General features: G+C 31.9%; 1 long non-coding RNA gene across 1 annotated transcript; it reads left to right on the top strand.

Moving 5' to 3' along the window:
• The first annotated feature begins 3,066 nt into the window (after nucleotides 1–3,066).
• On the top strand, nucleotides 3,067–12,877 carry LOC149416109 (uncharacterized). The gene is made up of 3 exons (XR_016303648.1): nucleotides 3,067–3,162; nucleotides 9,566–9,780; nucleotides 10,129–12,877. It is a non-coding gene; the product is annotated as an uncharacterized LOC149416109 (long non-coding RNA).
• Nucleotides 12,878–18,438: the final 5,561 nt, after the last annotated feature.

Here is an 18,438-nt window from a genome sequence, read left to right as displayed (position 1 = left end):
AGACGGTGAGATTTTAGTTGAGCGACTTTTATTGAACCAAAAATTGAACAAGATATAGTTCAGACGTTTCAGTTTAAGGCGATGCACTACGTAGTAATGCAAAATCATGTGTTTTTGGTTTGAAAATTTGGTCGCCTAGAAATGTTTCAGATGTTTTAATTAAATAGTGCGAGTAGAATACATCCCGGCCTTTGAAATAATCGTGTATTTTTTAGAAGAAGTCTTTTAATACGCCCAGAAAAAAATAATGTATAAGGCCTATGAAAACTGCTTTAAAGTTCAAAATCTCCTACTTACGAACCCATTTTCGGTTATAGTTTTGTTGCATAATGTGGCAAATTAAGTTATTTATAAAATGATCGAAACAAATTTCAATATTTGTGCCTGAACATCCACAAAATAAAATAAAAGGCACTTTTTGGTCATGTTTTTTTCTTGCATAAATCAAAACAGGTGGATGGTGTTAAGCGGGAATTTAAGCCTTATTGTCATATACGTAAGGTGTGTTATTGATAGCGGCTCGATTCAAAATATTACATGACGTAGTGCATGGCCTTAACTCGAACCGATATTGATAATCAAGATGGCGTCAACTAAAATCAAATTATTCGTGCGTGCGTCTCTATATTTTCTTACATTTTACGGAGTGAACTTGAGAACATTTAATTGAAAAAGTACAAAAACGTTATATTTGGGTTAGAAAATGGATTATAAGAAGAACTGAATTAGGTGAATGTAATACTATTTTGAAGAGATAGCATTAAAATATTCAAAACACGCATAATACACATTTTTAAATGTAAATAAAATTGTTTGATTTCAACTTAATTACTACTCGAAACAACAATATAAGTCAAGGGAGATGGAAATACATGCACAAAATATGTTATTTGTTTGGTTTGTTGAAAGAATTTAAGGGTGTTTCCTAACTTTCAAAATAAACTCAGAACGCGATTGAGAAAAAATGGAACTTAAATGCATCTTTACCATCTCCCCCGAAATAAATTGTTGTTTCTTGTAGTAGATAATTAAGTTGAAACCAAGTGATATTTTTTAAATTTTGCTTACAATCGTGTAGCGGAATTTGACTACTTTACCCTCATCAAAATCTTTATTTAAAAAAAATAATTATAAATAGCATTGAGATATTGTCAAGTCTCCTCTTTTTTGATTGCATAACCTTTTTTATGTGAAATGAAACAAAATATAAACGTCTTCTTTCGTTAGAGGACGCAAGGAACTATAAATCGCAATCGAGTTGAAACATGTGTAAAGACGTATCGATTCGGCGTAAAACTCAAACGATGACTCTCACTTAAACAGCAAAAGTAGAAGGGATTTCAAATTTAGTCGATCAACTAAAAAGTTAATCAACTCCATTGAAAGGGTATTCACACTTGTCGATTAGCTTTCAAGTGTCATTCAATAGAGAATTGATCAACTAAAATCGCCATGTCTGAATAGATTTAACTATAATTTATGTATATAAATTATGTATAATTTCCCAGAATAGCTGCTAATATTAAGAGAAATGTTTTTTCTCTCTCTTTAATGTCATAAAAATATCTAAATAAGTGTTTCTCATAAAAAAAACACACACAACATAATGGACAGAAGCAACACACTAAGATATACCTACTATTTATTTATTTTATATTAGATATAATCTTAATTGAAACCGGTCATTACTTTGCATTAGTCCCTGAAGTCATGGGAAGACCCAAAAAGCATCGAGCACGCCTAATTAGAGAGGTAATTGAAAATCACAAATACCCAATCAATATCAAAAGAGTTGACGGGGCCAAAAGCTTAATCATTCTTGATATCCAGTACTAGATGGCTTCACAAAAACTAAACGACGAAAATCTCAATACGAGAGTCCTAAAAGTTGTCGCATAACAGTGCAGCGTCAGATAAACTTCCTTTTCCTCACAGTAAGGTTCTGAACGGCACAGAATTATTTTTTAATAACAGGTTGTAAACTCATTTACTTTAAAGCTCATTATTGCATAACATTTGTTCAAAATTTGATTTCTCCCTTGAATGTTTCTAACCGCCACAGCATTGTTTTGCAATAATAGACTCTAAAGTAAGTTACCTTGGGGCTCATTATTGTACTCATAACAGTTCAGTATTTATATTGATTATTAAAGAAAGCCAAACATTCTGTGGATACAAATAACCTAACAATATCAAAAACACCCTTTGTTCTGTTATTTAATATGTTACAGGCATGAAAAAATTCACAATGTATCTTTAAATGCAACTAAAGCATTTTCCAAAAGATTTTTGCTCTATTTCAAACGAGTCGTGTTTAATTAAATATTTTCACAATTTTCGCTTAATCATTATCGTTTTTTTAATATTAGCGGGTTCCCTCTAACATTCGTATTTACATATCTCCCTTTTGGTGACCGGATAAATCAACACAATGATAATTCATCACATCTTTAAAAAGTCATGGAAAGTGATGAAACAAAAACTTTATCAACTGGGTTAAGTAGGATAGGTTAAAAAAATAAAAAATTTGATCGTTTCTAATGACTTTATACCTATCACTTTTTAAAAGTGTGTTGATTTGTCACTGTGTTGAGTTATCATGGAACCCTCCCTTTCAAACCCATCTTTGCACGCTTACTAGGAGTTCAAGAGCTTCAAATTGCATAAATTACAGAATCCGTTAAAACTTTGTAATCCCAAAAGGCAGATATGTCAAATTTTCCCGCGCATCTGTAATTTATTGTCTATGAAACTCAGCAAACATCAGTTTTGCATTAACATTCCAACGATAAAACTTTGTAAAGCGACGTCATCGGTTGCAAAATTATGCTTATCAAGTTGTAAACATAATTAGCAATGTTGCAATAATTAAATTATTAATCATACATATTACAATATTCGACAAGTCAGCCATATTGAAATATCGATTATTTTTGTCTGTGAGTGGTTTATTTATGCTTTGTCTGCAACAGGAATGCAGTACGCAGTACTGACTTTGATGTAAATGCAAGCAGTGAGAGATTTTATTTAGACAAACAACAGATCAAACATTACAAATGAATAATACTAAATATTAGTTTGATACTGACAGTATGAACGTTAAAACGTTATAATTGTGGTACTTCAACTTTGATGAGTGCGTCATTTCGTTTGGAGCAAATAGTGAGTCTTTGTGCATGTATTTTAAGGTTATGTAAAACTAAATAATTAGTAATCACCACGCCATTTGTTGGTGTATGTAGTCAGAGAGGATGTAGTGCTTTAAATGTGTTAAAACACACTCCATGCTTCCTTATTAATTTTACAATATACATTCAGCGATGAGGTGAGAACATGTTTATTTGCACTGAACAAATCCGATTTGAAAGAAAGCATGTTACCAACTTACATATTATTATAAAACCTTCAAGATAGATTATCGGTATTTAAATATATTTATCCTTAAGGGAATATATTCGGTTTATGGGTGAAATTCCTAAAAATTAAAACTAGTTATTTTTATACTAACTTTGGGCCGGGGAATCCGAATCTGGAAGAATTAGGTGGCGGCAAGCAATATTAACTGAATTACACGACTTTAAAATTTCGACGCACAAAAAATTTAACTGGCCATTTTGAACGCTTTCTGACAATAAAACTAGTTATCTTTATACTAACTTTGGGACGGGGAATCCGAATCCGAAAGAATTAGGTTGGGGCAAGCAATATAAACTGAAATATACGACTTAAAAATTTTAGATGCAAACAATATACAACGGCATTGCCGATGCGTTTTTTTGACAGTAAATCCATAGAAAAATAACCAAAGATATATAAAATTAAGTGTTGCTAGTAAGCAATAATATCAATAACGTAAAATAACATGTTTATAATTTCAGTAATATTTCATATTCAAACAGTTAGATTTAGGTTTATTATCACGAAAGGTGAGTTTTTATGTCGGGGGAGACGAAAAAATATGCATTTTATATTTTAATTTTGCTAACATTATTTCAATTACGTAAGTATTTACGTATTTCAGTTTTCAAGTAGTTTAGCGGCTACGCTAGGTTTGTGTAACATGGTTTGTGATAGAAAAGAAAGTGCCCCCTTCGTAGCGCCTACTCGCGTCAAGGCAAGAAAACATCCCAGTTTTCAAGTAGTTTAGCGGCTACGCTAGGTTTGTGTAACATGGTTTGTGATAGAAAAGAAAGTGCCCCCTTCGTAGCGCCTACTCGCGTCAAGGCAGGAAAACATCCCAGTTTTCAAGTAGTTTAGCGGCTACGCTAGGTTTGTGTAACATGGTTTGTGATAGAAAAGAAAGTGCCCCCTTCTTAGCGCCTACTCGCGTCAAGGCAAGAAAACATCCCAGTTTTCAAGTAGTTTAGCGGCTACGCTAGGTTTGTGTAACATGGTTTGTGATAGAAAGGAAAGTGCCCCCTTCGTAGCGCCTACTCGCGTCAAGGCAGGAAAACATCCCAGTTTTCAAGTAGTTTAGCGGCTACGCTAGGTTTGTGTAACATGGTTTGTGATAGAAAAGAAAGTGCCCCCTTCGTAGCGCCTACTCGCGTCAAGGCAAGAAAACATCCCAGTTTTCAAGTAGTTTAGCGGCTACGCTAGGTTTGTGTAACATGGTTTGTGATACAAAAGTGAATAAAATGTATCTGAATACTTTACGTAAATGAAATAATGTTAGCAAAATTAAAATATAAAATGCATATATTTTCGTCTCCCCCGACATAAAAACTCACCTTTCGTGATAATAAACCTAAATCTAACTGTTTGAATATGAAATATTACTGAAATTATAAACATGTTATTTTACGTTATTGATATTATTGCTTACTAGCAACACTTAATTTTATATATCTTTGGTTATTTTTCTATGGATTTACTGTCAAAAAAACGCATCGGCAATGCCGTTGTATATTGTTTGCATCTAAAATTTTTAAGTCGTATATTTCAGTTTATATTGCTTGCCCCAACCTAATTCTTTCGGATTCGGATTCCCCGTCCCAAAGTTAGTATAAAGATAACTAGTTTTATTGTCAGAAAGCGTTCAAAATGGCCAGTTAAATTTTTTGTGCGTCGAAATTTTAAAGTCGTGTAATTCAGTTAATATTGCTTGCCGCCACCTAATTCTTCCAGATTCGGATTCCCCGGCCCAAAGTTAGTATAAAAATAACTAGTTTTAATTTTTAGGAATTTCACCCATAAACCGAAGCTTACCCTCCTTAAGCGATAGAAATGGACAAATCCGTGGAGATTCAAGTCTATGGGATAATCCAAAAAAAGTTTATGATTGCGATAAGCATTTTTCTCAAAGTTTTAGCATTCTTCAACTTTACAAAAACCTGGGCAATAAATGGGGTTACTTGATAAAACAGAACATAATAAAATAGAATCTGTTAAATTAACACGATAGAACATTACATAATGCAGCACAACATTATTAAAGAGAACACGTTAAAACAGAACATGATAAAACAAAACAGAACACGATATAACAAAAGGATAATACAGATCATGATAAAATAGAACTAAACAAAAGGTACAGTGATAAAACAAAACATGACACAACAGAAAAGGATAAAAAAGCTACAGTGATAAAATAAAACAGAACACGACAAAACGGAATATGACAAAACAGAACATGACGAAATAAAGCATTATAAATATAATATGATAAAACCGAACTATCATAAAACAGATGAATTGTAAAAGAAACCAGTGATAAGTAGAGCAATTTCCCCGCAAGGGTAGGCAGGCAGGATGGATGGGCGCAACATTCTGTCTTGGTAGTCACTCTTTATTTTACTCATTTGATCTGGGTATGCCTTCATAACCTAACAATATTAATTTTTTTATACTCACAATTAATGTACACATTATTGTTGTGATCGTGTGTTTGCGGATATGGCAGAGACCGCGTGCCCGAGGGAGAAACATAAATAAACCACTCTCTAGAATTCTACGAGTTCTGCGAGTTTTCAAAGCGATACGTTTGTTTAAAGAATTTTAATTGTTTCCTTTGACATATCGCAGCTGCCGCCTGGTCCCCAAAATCTCCAAGTGCGTCTTCTGTTTCATGGAAGAAAGGGCTGCCGTCGTACCAATGTAGCTCAAAATGACCTTCGTCTTACCTAGAAAAAGACAAAATTTGAGACCAATAATTACACTATTCTAGTATTGTACACACAGTTATATTTCATAGATAAAATGAATAAAATATATTTTAAGAAAAAGGGGACATTTATATTTCGCCACTAGTTTTTGTTTGTGATGGATTCACTATCGAACTTTTGAACCTTCTTATATGGGAAAAAATCGTGTTTTTTGCACTTACTGCAGAATTTGTAGGGGCTGAAAACAAAACTTCTTAAGCGAGTTTCACTGCAATACTCGTATAAATTAGGTGTATATCTTCAGAATATTCCTTCAAATGAGAATTCCACACTGTTCAAGCGTACTGTAGGTGTATTTAAAGAATAACAAATTTAAATGTTAAATATTATTGCCACAGCACTAGAAGTTATTCAAATTCTTCTGCAAGGGTTTGATATAGTTTCTACAGCTTTGTCGTCAGCAAACATCGTGGAAAATGCTGGTTATATCTGAATAAGGTATTTATATGTTGCAATTCTAGAGAGGTTTAAATAACCTTGTTTGATGTAATCGTGGCCTAGTTTAGCAATTTTAGCATACGTGGTGTAGAATCGCATCGGAGTACGAAGAGGTCTAAAAAAGAAAAGAAATTAAATTATTAGCCAATGAAGTACATTCGGGAATCAGGAACATTGTAACAAAGAACGAGAGGTTAGCACCTGTATTCAACAACAGGAACGGGTCATTTTTGGAATTGGTGGAGATAGATCGGTATATTTTAAGATGCCTGGAAGATTAAGCGTTGGCAACGCATTCTTTTTTGATCCCAATAGTACCGTATGTTTATTTAAAATCGCGAAATGATACCCACAAACAAACGTACTTCTTGCTAACACCGGATTACCGAATCGGTCGAATAGAACATCCGTCTGAGCAACCTTTAACACAACACGGCATTAATTTATCACTTTGAAGAATTCTAGCACGCAACATTATTTTTCGATGTGTAAAAGAAAATTCTAAATATTTACGCTTGAAACGTAAATATCCGAAAACTTCAACCTTCGAAATGGCGTCTTGGAAATATTTATATAGTTACACGAGTCGCTATGGTAGAGAGAGAGAGAGATCAAACTACAAGTTTTGCTCTGAGCCATGAGATCTGAGCTTTCAGCTACAGCAGCTTTGTCTTTAAGAAAACGGGTTGGGGACGTCACGGCTCATCAGGGTTACAAGGTCTGACCCTAGATATACGCCCCTGGGGAGACAACATTAATGGTTATATATAAATAGGACGTACGTTGTTCATTGTGTCTCTCTTGTCTTGGATTTCAACGGGAAAATAACCTTACATTGTACACCTTGCAGAATAAACGAACGTATAAAGTTCCTACGTGTCATTAATATCTCGAAGAAAAATCTGAGTAATTCGTTGGCCACGATTCACAATTTCTACAGTTGGCGCAGTTTTTTTATAACTGTAATATACAATATTACAGGTTTAAAATTTTTTATATTTTTTATGTTCTGCTTTACGACAGTTCTGTCTTCTTATTGTTCTATTTATCATGTTCTATTTGATCCGGTTACCTATTAATACATGTATGTTGACATACATACTCACAATATTTACATTAAATTCGATTTCTGATAACTTCGCTATTTTCGGGCGTATTTCAAAATAAAACACTGCTCTGAAAAGCAGACAAAAACTCTTTAAGATTTTAGTATTACAAATCGACGTATGCAATCAAAAATACTAAAATATTGAACCCAAACAAAGATAAAGTTTTGTTAGTAGCTTACTGATGGTTTTTATCATGTTTATCGTTTACAAGAATATATAACACCTATTTAATTAGAATTAAATTATTTAAACTATTTAAATAACTTTACCACGACAGACTTATCTTAGCGGAGTTATAAATTCAAATGTATAAAATGATACAATGAAAAGAGAAAATAAAAAGTCAAAGGTATTATAAAATTTACTGTGACTTCACTTTTTTTCATTTAATATAAAAATATTTTAAAAAAATTTACAAACCTTGATAAATATTTTTCAAATGCTAAATGTTGTCTCATAGAATAATTTTTATTTTTCCGGGAGCGTTTACGGTAAATTTTTAAATGCAAACTTAGAGTACAGTATTTTATCTTTGTAACACTGTTCAAATCATATCTCTAAATGTAATACAAAACAAGATAGCATAACTTTTATGGTACCGTGCCAGACTGGGAGAAAAGAGATCTATCTCCCAAAGAGACTTTTTGTCTTGAAGAATATCTCCTAAAACTACCAAGGGGTTAATGACTTCCCTACCTAAATGATTAATTCGTGAATTAATGAATAAGTATTTCGGAAATGGATAATCCGCTTACGAAAACTTTCCGATCATTCTCATCACTATTATTATCTATGGAAAACTGCCATCCCACTTTATCCATGGAATTATTTTCTCATGCCGTAGTACTGTACTAGGTATCATAGACTCCTAGATAATAAATTTCTAAAAAAACTTCTTCATTGTAAGATTTTTTTCAACAGTTTGGATAAAAGTTTTGTAAATCTGAAAACGGTGAAAGCATTGTGTTAATACATAAACATTAAAAAATCCCAAATAAAACAAAGCAATTCAGATGTCATTATGAAAAATTAAACAAACTATACTAGATATTCAACATTGTTCAATACATTTTTCATTGTTAAATGTATTTTTTACTGGCCGTCCTGTAATTATAATTGAATATCGCAATGTGCACATAACTGGTTGAATTTGGGAAGGGTGGATACTCTCAGTATCACCCTGGTGGAAGGCCACCCTTGAGAATCGAAACGTTCTAAACGTTCATTTACTGAACGGTCGCATTGGAATATACAAAAAAAATTTAGAAAAAATTATGAAAAAAATTATGTCCACATCTGTCAAAACACGTAAAATTTTGAACTTTGGTTGACAAAAAAGCTTTAATTCATCTTTTACCACCTCCCCCGATGAAATGAGTTGTTTCTTAATAATAATAACAGTATTTGGATGATTTGTATAGCGCCGTTTTTGTGCAAAATCACCTCAAGGGCGCTGTAGTAATAAAATTAAAACGAAGTTGAATTCCCATTATCTGTGTTCATTGAAAATGGGGCGGTTCAGTAAATATTTATCGAAATGACCTTAGCCGTGTAATGTAGCTAGATACTTACCAACCTTCCTCGTCCCCATCTCCAATACTGTCAGTCTCACAAACTCGGGAGTCTTGGGAAGTATTCACATAAAAAACTATATTTATTTAAAGCTATCAAGGAAAAGCTTTATCAAGCACCCTTGGGGTGTTATTTCGCCAAAATGGCGTTATAAAATTTGAATGAAATATTTTATATAATATAGTGCTGATCATAAGATGCACACGAATAGCCCCTAACTGTTCTTTCTACTAGAATCACTAGAATGTTACTAAATCATGTCTATTTTACAATTTGTTTCAGGATTTGCAGAACGTGCTGGAATACATTTTTTTACTAACATCAATTTGAGGAAGAATAAAGTATACTTCTTACTTGGGTATTCCCAAAAAGAAATCAAAGAGTTAGAATGAAAATACGGAAAAATGATGTAACTTGCTCGAACGCATAGTTGACGAATAAAATCCACATATGAGAAACAAGACCGGAAAATTACATTAATGTCAATTGAACAACAGGTAATTATTATTTTTTGAGATATTTGATAGAAAATTGAGAAATAAATGTATTCTTTGTAGAGAACACATTACAAGAAAATAAAAATTTAAAATAAGAAGCTACAAAGATAAAAAAATGTGATTTTTTTTAATAAATTAGTTTACAATAAAACGTAACTAAGTAATACAATTAATAAGCAAGGGATAAAAAGGAGAATAAAAAGATATACCTACGTGTAGTGGAGTTAATCTCATTATAAACTCCAAATGAATTTATTATTTCGGACCATTCAAAAATTTTATTAAAGTTCTCATTTTTTTAAACTCGTTTTAATTCTTTTTAATTGACTGTTATCGTTTTCTTTTCAGGAAATCAAGCTGAAAACCACACCGTAATTCCCTAAAAACAACTATCGTTACAATTTTATAAGAAGTGGGATTTCCGAATAAGAAAAAGACGAAAGTTGTTGAATATTTTAAATGGTATAGATATTCAATTTACTTGTGATTTAGATTTAATTCTCATTATGTTTTCCTCTGCGGAAGAGGGGCCATTCCAATGTTCTGACTGCAACTTTTCATGTTCGAAGAAGTCTTTTTACATCAAGCATGTCGCCGTACATAAAGGTGAAACAGCTTACTCATGTTCTTCCTGTCGTTACTCAACTACGAATAAAACGAGATTAAAAAAGCATCAGCTTTCACATTTAAGTGAAAAACGATTTTCATGTTTTGTCTGCACAAATACATTTTCACGTAAAAGAGATTTAAAATTACATATTTTGTGTATTCACGATGGACTTGAACCATTCTCGTGTGCCAGTTGCAATTTTTTAACTTCTTGTAAAAGTTCATTAAGATCTCACGTGTTGGCACATTCGAAAGAAAAGTCATTCTTATGTTCAGAATGTGATTTTTCATTTGCCAAAAAGAATAACCTGTTAATTCACATGTCAAAACACTCAATGGATGAACCATTTATCTGTGGTTACTGCACGTTTTCATTTACAACAAAGACACGTTTAAAAGCACATATTATTTCAACACATTTAGGTGAGACAACATTCCAATGTGGGTACTGCAATTTTACAGCTACATTAAAAGCCCACCTTAAAACACACTTGTTAACTCATAGAGGTGAAGAGTCCTTCATTTGCAAGTACTGCAATCTTTCTTTTTCGTTAAAGTCACTCTTGAAAACGCACGTCACTTCGTCGCATTCGGAAGAATTTTTTTTCTCTTGTAAACAATGCAGTTTTTCAGCTACGTCAAGTTATCACCTAAAAAAACATAAGTTAACTCATTCGGGAGTAACTCCATTTGCTTGTAAGCATTGCGACCTTTCGTTCACATTAAAAACAAGATTGAAATCTCACATTGTTTCTATGCATACAATTGGAAAGTCATTCTTTTGTACTCGCTGCAGGTATAAAACTACTTCAAGTGCATGCTTAAAAAATCACGAGTTAACTCACAGTAGTGAAAAACCCTTCTTGTGTAAAGAATGTGGTTTTGCATGTTCGCGTAAAGATAATTTAAAAACCCACTTAATGTCTCATATTGGTTTAAAACCGTTCGCGTGTTCTTATTGCAGTTTTTCTAGTATAAGAAAATCAAATTTAAAAACCCATTTAATGACTCATAAGGGTATAAAACCTTTTAAATGTTCGATCTGTGATTTTACCTGTACGCGAAACATTGGTTTAAAAACTCATATGATGAGTCACAATGCTGTAAACCCGTTCTCTTGTGAAGAATGTAACTACACTTCAAAGTATAAGGCTGATTTGAAGCGACATCAATTGACTCATTCAGGTGAAAAATCGTTCAAATGTTCTATTTGTACTTATGCGACATCGAGAAATGCATTTTTAAAAGCACACTTAATGACTCACAGTGGTGAGAAACCGATTGCATGCTCTCAATGCAGTTACACATGTTCCAGTAAAACTAACTTAAAAAGACATAAAATGAGTCACACAGGTTTGAAACCCTTTGCGTGTGGTGTTTGCAACTTTTCGTGTGCCCGCAAAGAAAATTTGAAAGCACATCTTTTGACTCATAGTGAAAACAAACCGTTTGGATGCTACGAGTGTGACTTTACATCTGCAACGAAAGAAGCTTTGAAAACACACCTAATGGCTCATAAAGGCATCAAACTGTTCCAATGTGCTTATTGCAAATTTTCGTGCTCGCGTAAAGATAATCTGAAAGAACATATAAAAACACACAATAGTGCTACATCGAAAAAACCACTTAAAACTCTCATTTCAGCCATAAGAGAAAACCCGTTTAGATGTGGACATTGTAGTTATACAAGTTTGAAAAAGATAAATTTAAAAATACATATGCAAACGCATGTAGGATTAAAATATTATCAATGCGGTTTTTGTGAGATTTCTTTTTCGCAAAAGGCTCGCCTAAAAACACACTTGCGAACACACGCCGTAAAGGAACCTTTTATTTGTGGCTACTGCTATCTTCATTTCTCACAAAAACCGAAGCTAGAAGTACACATGACAATGCATACAGGAATAAAGAAACAATACCCTTGTAAATTTTGCAGTATTTCTTTTGAGGACAAGAAGAGTTTTTATTCGCATAAACTGACACATCAAGGGCAATTTAAATGTGGCATTTGCTATATTTTGTTTCAGCAGAGAGATAGCTTTGAAACGCACAAATTGATACATAAGGGAAATCCACCTTTTGTTTGTGGCTACTGTGAATCTTCATTCGCACACAAATCGAGTTTAAAATCACACATGCTGATCCATTTAGGAGAACCATTCAACTGTGGCTACTGTAAATATTCTAGTTTTGATAAATCGAGTTTAAAAAGACACATTAAAATACACACAAGAGAAGAAACATTCATATGTGGATACTGCAATAGTTCTTTCGCACACAAATCACAATTAGAGAAACATTTAAAGGCACACACCTCCGACAGTATATTTATGTGTGGTTACTGCGATTTTTCTTGTACACAAAAATCACGCTTGAAAATGCATATAATTGCAACGCATTCCATAAAAAAACCTGTTATTTTAGAAGCTAATACTGAAGTACTTTTGTGCGATATTTGTGGTTCTTCGTTTTCAACTAAGTCAGACCTTAGAGCACATTTGTTAAAACACATGAAAGATTAAACTTCGAATGTTCACTTCGAGACAAACATATAAATACATCAGAAAAAATCGTCATCAAAAGAAGTTGAGAATAAAAATACTTAAGTTGTGGCGTTTTCTACCGTTTCGAAATTAGATGTTTATTTGGTCGAACGTGACCAAATCAATTATTTAGTAATCTAGCAATTGCACCCTTGCGTTTACTGCGATAACTAACTTGGATTAAAAAAAAACATTTACCTACTCACGTTGCATAAGACTTTCTATATGGTTACTGCAGTCATTCTTCTGAAAGTAGCTTAGCGTTAGAAAATTACACGTTGACTCATGTGGAAAGTAATACATTTCAATGTGGCTACTGTAGTGTTTCATTTCAACGAATTAGGTATTAGAAGAACACAAGCTGCTATCAGAGTTGACATGTTGCGACTGCAATATTTAATTCTCCACAAATTTGGAATAAGAAGATCACACGCTGAATCACGTTCCATTAGAGTTTGTATGTGGCTAATGCAGGTATTCTTTTGCAAGTGACTTAGATTTATAAAAATACGTGTCGACTTATATACACTAACACTAATCATTTTATGTTTTTTTTTTAAATTTTTTTATTTAATTCCTTTATTTTTCCCAGTTTTTACATTAATTACATACAATATTATATAAATCAATACGAATAATGGGAACAACAAATTGGAACAAGAAGATCACACGCTGAATCACGTTCCATTAGAGTTTGTATGTGGCTAATGCAGGTATTCTTTTGCAAGTGACTTAGATTTATAAAAATACGTGTCGACTTATATACACTAACACTAATCATTTTATGTTTTTTTTTTTTTTAATTCCTTTATTTTTCCCAGTTTTTACATTAATTACATACAATATTATATAAATCAATACGAATAATGAGAACCCACTAAGGCGCAGCCTGTGCGTGGGTAATATATTTAAGTTATGATATTATTGTACCATATTGTACCACAAATTTGGAATAAGAAGATCACACGCTGAATCACGTTCCATTAGAGTTTGTATGTGGCTAATGCAGGTATTCTTTTGCAAGTGACTTAGATTTATAAAAATACGTGTCGACTTATATACACTAACACTAATAATTTTATGTTTTTTTTTTTAATTTTTTTTTAAATTCCTTTATTTTTCCCAGTTTTTACATTAATTACATACAATATTATATAAATCAATACGAATAATGGGAACCCACTAAGGCACAGCCTGTGCGTGGGTAATATATTTAAGTTATGATATTATTGTACCTAGAAATAAACAAACTGTGGGCATTTAAAACAAAAACAAGAGTACATTTTGTCTAAGCGGTTTGTATAAACAGTGTTTACAATTGTGTATATTGAAGTTATAAGTGTTAAGTGTAATATATGGTGAATATTTTATGAGAAACATAAATTGATACAAATTAAATAAAAAAAGTTTCAACTGCTGTATCGAAAAGCCATAATTTTAACTCTTTTAAATATTAAGGAAGTTTAGTAATCACTTGAATATTTTTCGGTAAAATATTGAAAATACGAGGTCCCATGAAACTGCAGTGTAATTGCATTTGTTTTGTGTTCGTTTGGGGAGTATAAATTACAATGTTGATTCTGTTTTCATTTATATCGAATTTATTTTTGATTTTAAATATGTTTTTCATAGTTTGCAAAATAAAAAGTTTACGGAGACAGAATAGTTTAGATTTTTTGTATAACTCATCTGTTGAAAATGTTCTTTTCCGATTATATATAACTTTGATGATATAATTTTGAGTTATTTGTAAAGGTTTTATATGTGCATGAAGCGCACCGCCCATCCAATTATTCCGTATATGAGTGAAGATTGCACCAAAGAAAAATAAATAATTTTCAGTTCGTCAACATTGAGCACTTCTTTTAGTCTGTTAAATATGTATGTAAGATATCTTAATTTACAGACGGTATTATTAATTTGTTGAATGTTAATTTTCGTTTGTGACAAATTTGTAATTAGAAAACCACGCTTTGATGCACGTACTTTATAAGTAGTATTATAATTATTAAGTTTATCTATATATATATATATATATATATATATAGGTCCCACAACATTTATTGCGTCCGTGCATAAATCCGTCTTTGGGCGTCCAGCACTTCTAGTTCTTTTTTTTAGATTGTTTTTGTGAATATTGCACTATGTTTTACTCACGATAATCGCTAATATCATATTTTTTTAATATTCATAATAATGCAGGTTTTGATGTTTATTACACTCTCATACATTTCTAGCGTCACGTACATACTCACGTCCGGGTGTATATTTTTTGTATATTGAAGGTTCCTTTTAATATAGGTTTCACGTCCGTTCACTCTAATTTAATTGTTACGTCTGCCGTATATTGCTGACTATTCTAATAAAGGTTTCACGTCCATACTGTATAATATATTCTTGCGTCCGAGTGTATATTATTTGTTTGTTACATGGCGTTTTGAAGGTCGATTTAATTTTTACGTCTTCCGTATATACGGCCCTTAAGACTCTTGGATTTGTTTTGAGAGTTTCAAAAGGTAAATTTAGGCCGTTGTTATGCCCCTTATATTATTAAACCCCTTAGGATTACATGACTTATTCTGATATGGGAGATATATTTCACCTTAAAAATAATCAATATAAATATTGTTTATTTTAATTCTTTTATATATCGAGACAAATAGACATCTATAATTTTTGCAATCTTTTCTTTATTTTGAATATCTACTTATGTGAGACTTCTTATCATTTTTACCAATGTATCTTATTTTATTATACGCTTTCGTTGTAACATTTTTTTTTCATTCTATTTTGTTTTCTCTATTGTTTTAATTTTGAAGAATTTATAATAACTGCGATACTCAACTATTAAACTAGAATGTAAACGTCTATTAGGTGTAATAAATAAATTAACAAATAAATAAACAACAAAAAATATTTCTTACTTTTCTAGTGAAGTTTTCACGTTCATAGTGAATTAATTAATTAATTACAGCATCTGTGGTTGAGAGATAAGACTCTCGACTCGCAATCCGAAGCCCGTAATCTGACAGTCAAACCCGGCGTGCGCAAATAATTTTTTATTTGTTTGTGTTATTTCACAATTAATACATTAAACATAATATAAAGTGTGTTTGCAGCACGTTCCAGAGTGAAATATACTCTCAGTATCGCCCTGGTGTGTGACCACCATTCCGAATGGAAACGTTATTTCCAAGCTTTTGCCGTGTTTGGTGACCAGATATAAATAGCCAGGTACTTTTTTACATTTCTCTTCCTCATCTTCTTCCCCTCCCCAATACCTTCACCCTAGTACTCAGATTGGGGATGCCACAGTCTCGCTGTTCCAGACGGGAGCGGTTGAGACTCTTGTGCGGTATATAAAAAATATATGTATATATATATTTATGTTTTATTTTTTTGACATCCAGAAACACACCAGACCTGACAACAAACTGTCTATTGATAGTGAGAAGTTTTAATTAATATCTTGTTGCACCTTGTATACAAACGTACCTACTGGGCGCAGGCGTGCGACAATTTTTTTTACAATGATATCCTTAGTAAAAATGTATCATTTCATAACGCGCCAGTTCGCTCCATTGCAGAGGGCGGTCGGACATTTTTAGGTCGGGATATCAATTTACCGTCCACTGTAAACCATCTTACAAAAATGTCCACCCGCGCAAGGCGCTTTTTAGTTCTGAGTGCTAAGTGGCAACGTTGTAAATGAACTGAATGTTGCCAAATCTGGGGTTTTGCTTCACCAAGGACTCAAACAATACATAAAAATGTACAAATTCGCCAATGGCCATGGGGACGCAATACTATCGACGAAATGCGTGGACGCAGCACGGCCGTCGTTATGTATACAAAATAATATCTACTCGTGATTGGTCACGAGGATACAATACCATCGACGCAGAACTTCTGTCGTTACGTATTCAATATAATAATATCTGTTTTTATATTTAACTTAATTAGTTCAACCTCAAATTGCAATATTTTAATTAATGAGTTAAACTTATTAATACCATTAAGTTCAATATAAAAATATTTTTTTTTAATTTTTATTTCTTAACATCTTTAGTGTTACAATATTTACAACATAATATTAAATAATATTTAAATCACTTTTCTGATAAGTAAGATGCTTGTGCTTAGGAGAGGACAACAATATATTTTTACATATTTATATTGCAAATATTATTACAAAAACTATTAATAGCCTTACAAGAAAATACAATAAAAGTAATAAAAACAGGTTAGTTATAAATAATACCAAGGAATGATAAGCAGAAACATAATATGTGGAGTTTATTAGACAGAATTGATTTGAAAGTACCTACACGGCACACACGCTCATGTAATCTAGTAAAATAAAAATGCTTGTCTTAGAAGAATATGTTCAACATACGTATAATAACATTCTCTCTGATTCTATCTTCAATGTAACCAAAAAAAATATAAAAACTTTATTAAAAATGTATTAAACGTGTACCAAACTGCATAAAATGTTATTATATTATGTAATGACATATATTATGTAGTATTACGTTATAATAATCTTCTGTTTTAATAATCTCCTGTTATAATAATCTCCAGTTAAAATAATCTCATGTTATAATAATCTCCCTCTTGAATAACGTTATATTTTTTACAAAATGAAACAATACTATGTTTTAAACCACTTTATATTTATTTTATACAATATTTGGGTTCAATCCAAACCGGTCGACGAAATATAAATAAAAATAAAGTGGTTTAAAACAAAGTATTTGTTTCATTTTGTATAATGTCAAGCCACTAAGTGTTTGCTTTCTTCGATAAATTTAATATTTTTTAGTTCTTGTAAGTATAGTTTTTAAATTTTTACATACATAATAGAATAGAATATTGCGGAAATCTGCAATTGGTTTCTCAGTTAGGTAAATTACACGTGTATAAATGAACCACATTGTAAACTGTTGATTTCCCTGAAATAAAATAAATAAAACAATAAGAAAATTTATTAGGTGGTATTAGAGAATTTTAAATTGTTTATTTTTGTAACTGTCATAATTTTCCTCAGATATATCCAGGAGTAATTTATTGAATAATTTTATACCGTTAAATAAATTATGATGTTTTGCTGTTGTAGTTCGAACTAGTGGTACGGTTAGTCCTCCAATATAAATAATTATTTAGCTTAAAATTAATAATGGAATATTATTTTTATCAAATAAATCTTTATGTAATTGAAGTTCTTGATGTACGAGTATTTTTGTCATAAATTTTTGTGAGAAGGGGAACCGGGAAACCTTGGAAAACATTTATTGTTGGATAGTTATATGGCTATTTTAAATATGATTTTTATTAATATTTTTTGAATTGTCACAAGTGGACGTAGGTATGATTTATACGCACCCCCCCCCCCTCCGCAAACCACGGATTTCATATTGTAGTAGTGTAGAATGTGCAAGTGCAAGTGCAAAATAAATACCTTTAAGTATTTTTAATGATACAGTATTTTTAAGTCTAAAAAACA

Source organism: Hesperophylax consimilis, chromosome 17 (genome assembly GCF_061612785.1).
Source record: "Hesperophylax consimilis isolate HC1 chromosome 17, BYU_Hcon_1.0, whole genome shotgun sequence".
Lineage (NCBI taxonomy): Eukaryota > Metazoa > Arthropoda > Insecta > Trichoptera > Limnephilidae > Hesperophylax > Hesperophylax consimilis.
This window is presented reverse-complemented; position numbering and strand designations above follow the sequence as displayed.